The 11,496-nt window shown below is 42.7% G+C and overlaps 1 long non-coding RNA gene across 1 annotated transcript; it reads left to right on the top strand.

Moving 5' to 3' along the window:
• The first annotated feature begins 1,735 nt into the window (after window positions 1-1,735).
• LOC306668961 lies at window positions 1,736-6,037 on the top strand. Its single transcript, XR_013765987.1, has 3 exons — window positions 1,736-1,873; window positions 4,469-4,562; window positions 5,937-6,037. It is a non-coding gene; the product is annotated as an uncharacterized lncRNA (long non-coding RNA).
• The last annotated feature ends 5,459 nt before the right edge of the window (window positions 6,038-11,496 follow it).

Genomic DNA, 11,496 nt, shown 5'->3' on the forward strand with positions numbered 1-11,496 from the left:
AGGGGCGGGGGTGCAGCTGGTGAATGATGCTTGTATTGCCTCACTTACCAAAAGTGCCTCTTGGGGAGGGGAGAAATGTCAAGGAGGACATGCTCCGAAGAGGGGCAAACTTAGCCTGGGCCAAAGTTTCTTAGAACAGCTACTGAATGAGGTCACTTCACTCCAATGACTGCAGTAGTGGGGCCCAGGGGAAACTTAGAAACTCACAGGACAGCTGGACACACACCACACACACACACACACACACACACACACACACACACACACACACACTCAGACACTCCCATGCGTGGACACCCCATGGTGGGTGCCTTTTGTAAAGGGATTCCTCTGCTTTCAGCACCTGCCAAGTGCTGAACCTGCAGATTAGCAGGGTCACAGTGGCTGTGGACGTTTGTGTGTGTGTGTGTGTATGTGTATGTGTGTGTAGTGAGGGTGATGGAAAAGCACCTGCTCCATAACACATTTCTGTGCTGACAACAAGCCTTGGTGACAATGCACAGGCTTCATAATCAGCTGAGCGTATCTGTGGGATAGGCATTGAGAGTCTACTGGGGAGAAAAAGCCAGAGAAAGAGAGAAAGCCAGCTCTATTTTGCTAAAAGAGAGATTAAATTTCAACCCCTGGAGGAAAACAAAAAGTGAAAATGAAAAAAATGCTAAATGCAGAGTTTATTTTTGGCACTTTTATTTTTTTAAGTGTACCTGTATTTTAAACAGTTATAGAATGGCAGTTGCACGTGCTTCATCCCTAGCCTGCCTGGATTCTGCCTGGTGCAGCTGGGCATCTCTCTGACCTTTCTTTCTGGACAGAGTGGTAAGGGGGAAAGGGAAGCCTCACCCTCCGCCTTCTTTCTGATCCAGCACAGCTGCATTTTCTTATTCTTGAGAACCGGAAGAGTTTCCTGAGCCCCAGGTTGATATACTGTACCATCTTTGGTGCAGCTGTAATTTTAACAAGGGGAGCTGACTTGAACCTCTCTAATCCTTACTCCAGACACCTCAAACTCCTGAGACTGGTGTGTATGTGTGCATGTGTTTTTAAGGGTTTTTCAGCTGTGCTTCTGAGAAAGTGGCTCAATCCAAAGTTTAAAAAAAGAAAAGGGAGCAAGGGGGGGAAGGATTCAGTGACACATCTGTCTGATCTGACCACGAGGTATTTTGTAGCCTTAACATTTACAACAGCAAAAATAACATTATTATTCCATGCTCACCTACTTATGTCTTTCAATTCCTGTTTCGTCTTTTAGGGTCGAATGATGGACACTATGTCCCTTCCCCTGCTTTGAAGAATTAATCCAGAATTAAAAGTATGAGAAGCGTGGGGGGAAAGGCTTGGAAATCAATTGCAACTAGTCTCAGAATTGCACAACTTACTTGGGATATTATTTTTTCCTCAAGACTTATATTTTGGGAGGGTGTCTTTTTATGAATGGGTATAGGCCTGACACACAAAATGCGTGGGATTGGTCTGAGGGCCTCGTCTGGGTCAACTGTGACATCTGGCTCTTATGAATCTGGCATATTGTGACTCACAGATACACAAATAGTAATCTTTGATAGTGACCACTTGTGACTGCCGACAAATAATGTCAAACGCCAGAGAACTACCGTGGCGACCTGGCTAAGCTTCTCAAGCTCCAGATACCCCTGATGCTGGGGCAGGGTCTGAGCTGATGTCAGGGAAGAGTCATCATGGCTCTGGGCATTTTCAGTCCTCTAGGACCCCAAGTAGCCTGACCCAGAGCAATTTATAACCATGGCCTTATGAGCTCTTCTGTCTTGGAAAAGGTGGTTTGGGAGCATACAGCCCTGATGGCAGATGGTGTGGGTTTGAACCCCCCAGTTCAGTCACACACTCAACTGACAATGTGGTGAGTTATTTAACTCTCTGAGTCTCAGTTTCCTCATGTGTTAGGAAAATTGATGAAACTTAAAGTAATTAAAATAGTTAAAATGTATTAAAATTTCCTATAAGCCAGGCACTGTTCTAACCAGGATTCCCAAAATATTTCAGTTAAGATTTTAACAATCTGGCATGGCTGGTACTTTTGTCAATGAGGAGACTAATGCACAGCTCTGCTGATAGTAAGCATTGTAGCCAAAAGTTCCTGAGCTTTTTCTGAGACACTGGATCTGTGGTTCTCAACCAGGGCAATTTCGTATCCCAGAGGATATTTGGTAATGTCTGGAGATATTTTTGGTTCCCCTACTGGGAAAGGGAGGAGGGTGCTACTGGTATTTATCAGGCTGTGGATAGGGATGTTCTTTAATACTCTAGAGTGTACAAGACAGCTCCGACCACCAAAAATCATCCAGCCCAAAATGTCAGTCGTGCTGAAGTTGATAAATCCCACTCCAGAGTTTGTGCTCTTTGCCACCACACTCACTCACTACACAACACCTGCGTAGGAGGTTGGGATAAAGCACTAAGCACAGTGCCTCAGTAAATTCAGGCTGCCTTCACTGATGCTGCTATTCCTATTTGTTTTTCTTCAATCTTTCTTCTGTTGCCAGTGATGTGTTGAAGACAACCGGGACCTTGTAATCTACATTTCCTTTTGTCAGAAAGGTCTGGGAGGCATAGTAAGAAAAGGCAGATGCCTTCCATATTTTTCTTCCTAGTGCTATTTTCCTAGTGCTATATTTTGCTGATGCTATTTTCCCTCTGATGGCTGCTCTGCTCAGACCTCAATGAGGGTCTATGCCTGTTCTGTACCTGGGAGCTTTGTTGCAGGGATGGCTGTCTCCTAGGCTGCCCGTGAAGATCACCCAGGTAGGCTGGGCTTCATCAATGGCTGTGCCCACTAGCAGTGACAAAGAACTAGCAGATTCACCCAGGAATGGGTCATGTCAATTGTCAAGAAGTTTAGCAAACCAGTCTCATGTATAAAACTTGGAAGAAGTTCATGTCATACTATAATGTGCACCGCCACTGTGGAATCCTGGAATATCTCCAAAACTCTTCTTCCCTAGAAGTTGGGTGAGCCAGGAGACAGTAAGGGAAATAAAGAACCAAAAGATCAGCAAATACTAAAAACTAAAAGGTAGTTTTGGTGGAGAAACATCTTCTCTGTACTTCCTCCAAGTAAGGACAGCAGTTCTAATCCCGAAGTGGATATTGTCATTTCTAGAAGCTACCAAGTTAGTTGCATGTTGCTGAGGTTCTCATTGTTCAGGAGCCACCAGAGGCTCCTGAACAGGTTCCAGGTTCATTGGGGCCAATCCATCATGTGGGAGGGTGGGAAGCTGTACACCAAGTGACTTATGTAAGTAGGAAGTAACAATCACAATCACACAATTATTTAAAATCACCATGGACTTGGCATTGTTCTATTCACATAACATGGATTAATGGTTTATTTCTTATAATAACCAGACAAAATAGGTGCTTTTTAATTTTCATTTTAGATATGGGAAACCAAGGCAAGGAGATGCTAAACTTATCCTAGCTCCAAGATAGCAGGTGGCAGGGCTAGGGAATGAACCTCAGCCATGCAACCCAGAGGCCACACTGATGAGCTGCTATCTGGAAGTGGTCAGAGGTCATTTAATCAAGGTGGGCAGAAGTTCCAAAGTTCAGAAAATCAGGATCAAGAGAGAGCAGGAACAACTGAAATGCATACTTTAGCCATCTGTATTCCTCGAGAGTTTCTTTTTAAAAATATTTTTCACTAAGCTCCAAAGCTAGTGAGTGGTAGCCTCTGTGATCATGGATGAAGGGACTTTACAAGCATGTTGTTTCAGATGGGAGGAGAATCAACAAGATGCTGTTGAACTTTGTGGGATTTGTGAAGTCAGGGTGATAAGGTTACTGAGAAGGTCTGAACTATTGATCAATACCTGAGAACTACCAGGTAGCCCTAGCCACGGGTCCACAAATACACATCTTCCCTGACCTACTCAACATGCATTTTCTAAATGTCCACTGATGCCTCCAGGGAACCAAGTTGGCACAAATGGCTACATCAAGGCAGGATGCAGCACCTGAAGGAAGAACTTCATTACCACATATTCTTTCAGTGCCAACGTGGGCTTGTTTGGATGGAGGTTTTCAAATAGAGAGTTGTTCTATAATTCTGTCCTAGTTTAGAACAGTTCAGCCTACATTTTCAAAACTTTGAGGATTGTATGACAAACTATAGGGACTTGCTTCTTAGGGAAACTCTGAGCTCAATCAATATCCCTAATAATCCCTTATACATAGGTAAAGACCTGGAGTTCTGGTCGTCTCTGATTATCATTTACAATTGAACTTTTGGTGCCTCCTAGACTCTGATCAAGAGCCATTCAGTCATTAGGTTGCATCATTTGTCAACTGGGAAGACTGGTGTTTGTCAGCTACCAACCTGCTACCCAGTGGACAGGAGAGATGGCTCAGGGGATTGTGTAAATGTATTGACATTATTAGATTTTAGGACTACCATGATTATGCTTATGTTTTATTCCTTAAGATTCTTTCCTTCAAGTGTTGCAGTGAATTCTGCCTCCTTTCATCTTCTTGGAGCACACGTCAGGACATGTGCATTGTGTCCAGTGGAAGATGAGACTGAAGACTAGAATGTGAGTCTTTGCTTTGTTCATGTCCTAGGAATGCCTGCAGATTCGCTCCGCCTCAAATGCTTTTCCCCTTTGTAACAAAAGTCTATGCCTTGCAAAGTAAATGTGAGGATTAATGTGACAATCTGTGTGGTTACACTCACTGCCACAATGGCCTGGCACCACCAACTCCAAGCCCTCTACCACTCACCCCCTTTCCTGTCCCCACTTCGGTCCATGTCCCTGACGTTCTCCGGCTAAAACTACTGTTTTTCTAGTCCTTACCTTACTGGATGCCTGCATTATCTGCCATGAATGCCTCTGGTTTCTTAATCTCCTGGGTCCTTGGCAAACATGATTGGCCACTCTCAGACTGGCCATTCTTTTGTTCTGGCTGATGAGCTCCAGCAGTGTCCCCTCCTCTCATCTCTTCTCCCTAGTTCCAGAGGACCAAGTGGGCACACATGGGTATACCAAGGCAACCCCTAGCGAAATACATACCTGGAATGCCCAGAATGATCCCACACTTAGTTTGTCCCAAACTTAAGCCAATATTTTTCCATCCCCCACTGGATCCTCTCTGTGAATTCGATACCCCAGGGAAGATGAGCACCACCTCCCTAGTGACCTGGTCAGATACATGGGGAATGAACTAAGACTGCAAACTGTATATTTAGTCTCTGCTGCCTTCCTACATCATTGTTTCATTCACATCTTTGTCTGTTTCACCCCTACATGGCTTCAATAGTGTCATTTGTTGGCCCCTTTGCCTCTAGTCTATCTCCCTTTTGAAACCATCCTCACCATCGTCAGTCTTATCTGGGCTACATGTAGGTTTTAGGTCAAACAATCTATGTTTGATTCCCCAAAGTGTCACATTGTTTATATGTTACAGTATAGAATGCAAAGTAGCTATTTTGGATGCTTGTGTATCTGTGTGTTTGTGTGTGTGCGCACACACACGCTTCACCTCAACTCTACAGGATTTACTGTGTTAGTTTGCAAGTTTTTAAAAGCATATTCTTTTGGGGGTGGGGAAGTGTACTCTACAGTAGAAATTGAGGAAATCAGACAGGCAGTTACATGGAAATTAAATTAAAATTAAATTACATTAAATTAAAATGTAAGCTCCTTTAAGACAGCTGCTCGTGGTCCCTTGTTATACCTCACGACACTAAGCAAAGTACCTTGTTTCATGTGATTGGGTTCAGACCCAGGAAAGGGGGAACTTGCATTAATGAAAAGCAGATGGGGGCACTTGAGCCTCTACAGGTTAAAATATGCCAGTCTTTGAGAAGAAAATGGAACCGATTTCAGAAACAAAATATTTGTGTGTGATGAGTTGGAGTTTGGGGGAGGTTTTTATATTTTGGCTTTTTTTTTTTCAATGGAAAAAAGAAGCCCCAAAGAGCCAAGAAGACACTAATGGATGAAATGCTTTGCACATATGGGATGGAAAATTGTGCTCCGTTAAGTCAAAAAGCAGCTTCTGAAGATCGTAATGCGGCTGTGGCCTCACAGGTGCCTGACCCCGTGGCCCCGCTACATCACTGCTCCATGTGTTTGGCCCTGGTCCTCCCCTCCAGCCGGCCATGGGGGAAGATCATATTCAGTGAGGCAGAAACTTCTAGAACCGCTTGGAACTACTGCTTGTGCCAAAGAAGATCCCCTCCTTCTCACCCTTTTATCCACACACAGGAGCATTAAAGAACTAAACAGCTCTCATCTCGACTTCCTCTCAACCTCACTCTTTTGGCTTATCCTCTTCAGAGAAGCAGCTGTTTTTCAGCTGATGTTGAAGCTCACACACTCTAAGTGAAATTGTTCTATTTCTTCATAAAGAAAAGAGCTCCTTTTCTCTGATTTGTTTTAATTTCTCATAGATAGCGTTTCTACAGTGCTGCCTCACTTTACACATTTTTAACTTTTCCAGAACCAATAGCTTATATACAGCAGTACAAATCCAGTATGTGCAAATTTGAATCAGAATTGAAATGCACCAAGAAAGGATCCCATTTAAAAAAACTATGTGGGGAATCCTTTTATTTTTTGTTTTTTACTTTTTTTTTCCTGAAGCAAAGAATCCTTTGATAATTCAGATGATTGATTTTTCTCACTCTTTGTCCATAAGATCTCTCCATTTTTATGCGCTTAGAAAATTTTGATTGATGTGCATTGAAATTTTTCACCATGGTACACATATTTGTTCCCAGGAGAAGAGAGCAGTTATTTATAGACTGCGGGACCAAATCTGTATGTCTCCCCTCATTTCCCAGCTCTGCACTATCTAACAAAGGTATTAGAATTCCTACATCCAAATGAATGTCATTGCTTCTAAGTCATTATGTTGACATAGCCTGGAATATTCCAGCACTGTATTCTGGGTATGTTAATTTGAGTTTCAGTTAGTGAATGGTCCTAATGAACCTGTAGTGACAGCATTCCAGTTCCCAGGGCAGTGGTGGTCCTACATTGTGCTCAGAGTTTGGTCATCAGGAAAGTTGCTCTTCAGCATCCCCAGTTCCCTATTGGTCACCCTTAATTTCCTGATGGCACCCTGCTTCTCTCAGCCCCTTAACTCCACCTTTCCTCTTCTTCAGCAGTATCAGTAACAAAAATTAAATAATACCTATTATGAACCTGTTCTCACTACTTTGCAAGCACCAGCTTGTTTCTTCTCCACAGTAACTCCATGCATGGTCCTTATCTCCCTTTGGCACAAGGAGGCTCGGGCACAGGGAAGTGCAGGTCACAGAGAGGCAGATTGGAGGTTCAGGGTTTACCCACCACATTACATGGCCTAGCCTGGGAAAGGAGCCAGATTTGACTTCACATCTGACTATGTCTGCTTCCTTCTTCATTCTTCCTATGCCAACAATGGGTCATGATTATTTTTCATTCAGTAGATATGAAGTCTTTTACTAAGTGGTTTTGCCCTTATTTTATCCATCTAGTACTCCTTACAATCCTTTTAATTATCCCCATTTGAAGTGAGGAAGTGAGGTTATATAACTCATACAAAGTTATGGAGTTCTCTAATTGGTGGGGAGAGGGTTTACCCACAAACTTTCTTCACCATAGTGACACAGAAAGAAAGTATTGGGCCTCCCCTAGAGAAATTTCAGAAGAGTGGGGTGGACAGGAGGTTTTTGAGGACAGGATTAGACGTCACTGAAATTTTATCGCACAAATCTGACTCTTCTTATTGGATCCACCTTCCCCGTTCCAATGTGCATGGGTGTATTGTGTACACATATACCCATGCACAATGTTGAGGGGGAAAAGTTGCTTCATAAATTGAGATTTGTCCATTATGAAATTCAGTACTCTTATTGAAAGTTACAATCAGCTAAACAAAATTCCACAACTGAAAAACAGCCCTTTAGGACTCCTTCCATGAGAGAGTGCTTTGCTAACTTGATTGTCAGGAGGTCATTTCAATTCACAGTCCAAACTGCCCATTCTTTGGATTTACTTTGCTTTATTTATTTATTTAGTCATTCATTCACTCATTTATTTTTGCTATACATTTGTTTGAGTTATTGTCTTCCTTAGAAATTTACCAAGGCTTCTCATTCTTTTAAGAGACCTTTCTACTTTCTCAGTTTCTCACTCAGAATCTTTTAAAATTCGTTCCAAACTTAGCTCCACTCTTGCACTATCTCCCTTCCCTGTCACCATGCACCTACACTCTTGTCCCCTAGGATGACAGTTCACTTTGAACAGATCAAGAATTTTCTTTCCTCCCTTACTTTGGCCTGGCTCTTCCTTTGGCTTCTGTTTTCTCTAGGCATACTGAGCTCCTGTTCTTTTGACCAGAGTGTGGCTTTCATGTGCCCCTTCTGTGAGTCCTTCCCTGATGTTCCACCTCAGATATGTTGCATGCAAACCCTTTAAGATAGAGGAAGAGCACTAGAGCAACACCTACATTTTACTTAGTGTGTTCCAGGGCCTGATTTACTTACCTTATACCTTTCAATTCTTTCAGTCCTCTCAATAACCCAATCTTCATCTCACAGATAAAGAACCTGAAACTTGCTTAAGATCATTCATGTGGTGATTGGCAGAGTCAAGAAGTAAGGCTGAATCTGTCTCATTCTCTTCTTTTTCACATGTTTACCCCCAATAGCAAGCAGCATGAAGTCTAGGAAGGGCAAGGACTGTTCTATGGTGAGTCTTATATAGATACTCACACAAGGTGCTTCCATGCATGCTTATGACTGAAGGAAGATGTGCTGATGCTTAAGACAAGTTGATAATTAATAATTGAAGGAAGTTTTCATGATGAGATAGATCGTTCCAACGTCTGCTGCCCCAGTAGAGAAAAACCAGAGAGGAAGAAGAGTTATCTATACTAATTTGTCCCTGACATTTACCTTAAATCAAAGAATGCTGATGGAAGGAATTATTATGACTCTTGGATTCTCAGTCAAAACATATCTAAGAGTTAGCCTGAGGCATCTGAATCTTTAATTTCAATGTTGACTTTACTCTCAAAGCCCTGTAGGACCTGAGTGTGTTGCAAATCTTTCCACATACACGCGGGCTCACCTTGGCATTTCCAGGGGGGCAGGTCACAGCCCAGCTTCTGATGATCACCAGAGAGCTCTCTTGAGAGGTTTACCCTGGGCTGCATTGCATAGGTGTGCATTGTATGGGGCTGAGGCAATGGTGGGAGAGGAGGAGAATTCATCAGTCTTCATTTCTCTGCTCAGAAATAATCAAGTCTGAATATTAATTTTGTGGCAATCACTCCCCCCTTTCGTGTTTATGGAGAGAGAGAAACAGCTGGGCTGGTTGACATCTGAAACAGGAGCCGCTGATTGTTCCTTGCACAGCAGATGGGCTTGGGTTATGAATAAGCAGTAAATGTGAAAAAGAGAGTCACAGGGTTGAGCTAGGCTTGCTTCATGCACAACCAGTTAACCCTTGCTGCTTGCCACTGGTCCATGGTTGGAATTGCTGGGCTGCATTTTTTAATGGTCTGAGACTGGGTTATCACTGGATATGGCAATGAACAGAGCAAACCTCTGCTGGAAATACACCAGCAGAGCCAATGCATGTTTGATCAGTGTGAAATCAAAACACAGCACAGACTGTGCTATGAGTGAATGGCAATGAAACCCTTCTGCCTGTATTTGTACTCTTAGCAGGTGCTTAAATCAACACTTCAAAGGTAGGTCAGCATCATGAGGAATAGGGAATCCATATGATGGGGATACTGATCATGATGTGATTCAAAGGATGTCAGAAAGCTCCCATTTTCCACCAGTACCTCCCTGAGTAATTTCTCACTAAAGCCTGCAATTTTATATTTAGGAGAATTTTCTTTCATATTATATAACGGAATGAAGCTAATTAAAATGCAATGTCCTTGAGAAGGGTGATATGTTGAAGCATTAGTGTATCAGATCCTTTCCAAACTTCATCTTTCCAAGCTCTCAGAAAGCAACTCCCTTTGGGGTTGGACAAATGATGGAGGAGAGGTTAAACTAGGGAGGGGCTTGAGCATAACAAAGGTCGTGAGCCTCTGGTTTACCTGTACTGTGCAGAGCAGACCCCTTCCTAACTTTATGACCTTGGGCCAAGTCTTGACTTTGGAGCATATAACTCGCTGTGCTAGGGATATCTCATATGAAAAAGGTCACTGCAGTAACAGATACTGTGAAGAGGTCATGGGAAGTTGTGTTGCTCAGACATGTCAGAGATTATGAAAGCACCTGGCAGCCTTGAATGTACGAGCAGAAGGTAGCATTGGTTTGATGATGGTGGCTGGAGGGTTGGGAGAGAGAATAGAAATTTTTCTTGCAATGGGAGGCAAACAAGTTTTCAAAAACTACTTTAATATTGAGAAAAGGTTGGAGTCTCAGACTCAGGAAACTAAAATCTTTACCAGAGGGGGCATAAAATGGCTAAACAGGAAAAGTTCCTCACTTGCAGTTATAGAGGGGATTCCTACCAGTATTACACAGAAGGTGACACTGTGTAATCCATTTTTGCTTAATATTGAGTGATATCATGACTTAATCCAAGGAGCAGAATTTAACTCCTTCTGTGGGCCAGTGCAGGCTATGAAGACAAATCAAGAATCTCAGGAGTAATCTGGAACTAATCTAGAAAGAGCTAGAGGGAAAATGGGAAAGAATGTCAATTGCCAGAGTCCTAAGCAGAATGGACACAGTGCTTCCAGATGGGACTAGGGGGAAACAAAACCTCATCAGCAATTCCTAATGGACAGGGCTGTTTGTTTGTTTTGGTACTGGGGATTGAACCCAAAAGCATTTAACGTCCCCACATCCCCAGCCCTTTTATTTATTTATTTATTTGATTTTTGAGACAAGAGTCTCGCTAAGTTGCTTATAACCATGCTAAATTGCTGAGGCCAGCCTTGAACTTGCAATCCTCCTCCCTCAGCCTTCCGAGAGGCTGGGATTACAGGCATGGACCACCAAGCTAGTCTGAAGACAGGTCTTAAAATTAAATCTGAGCAACTTTATCAGCAGGAACTATGAGGAAAATCTCACAAAAAAGGAGGTCATGGGGCAGATCTGCCTATGTTAACACTGTATAGGTAGAGTAAACTAGGCAGAACTTAATAGATGACACAATACCAGACCATTCCCAGGCCTGTGCATTTTCAACAGCTCCTATGTGAGGAAGGACAGCAAAATTACTAGCAGGACCACTGATAATTTGTAGTATATGTTAACTTGCATCAATTTGTATATTAAAATGATATTTTCCTTCCATTTTCAATAAATCTTCCTTTGTTATCTTCATAAGGTCTCAAGTTCAGGAACATTTGCAAGGTGTTTCTATAGGTAGGTATGTGACCTTGTGGGTGGGTTCAACCCTTATTACCAAGATAGTGACGTCATCTGAGCAGACTGGAAGAAAGCTCTGATCAACAGGACAGTCTATATTACTCATCTAGTGAGCACTCCAGCTTAACCATCAA

Source organism: Sciurus vulgaris, assembly GCF_902686455.1.
Source record: "Sciurus vulgaris genome assembly, chromosome: 8".
Taxonomy (NCBI): Eukaryota; Metazoa; Chordata; class Mammalia; order Rodentia; family Sciuridae; genus Sciurus; species Sciurus vulgaris.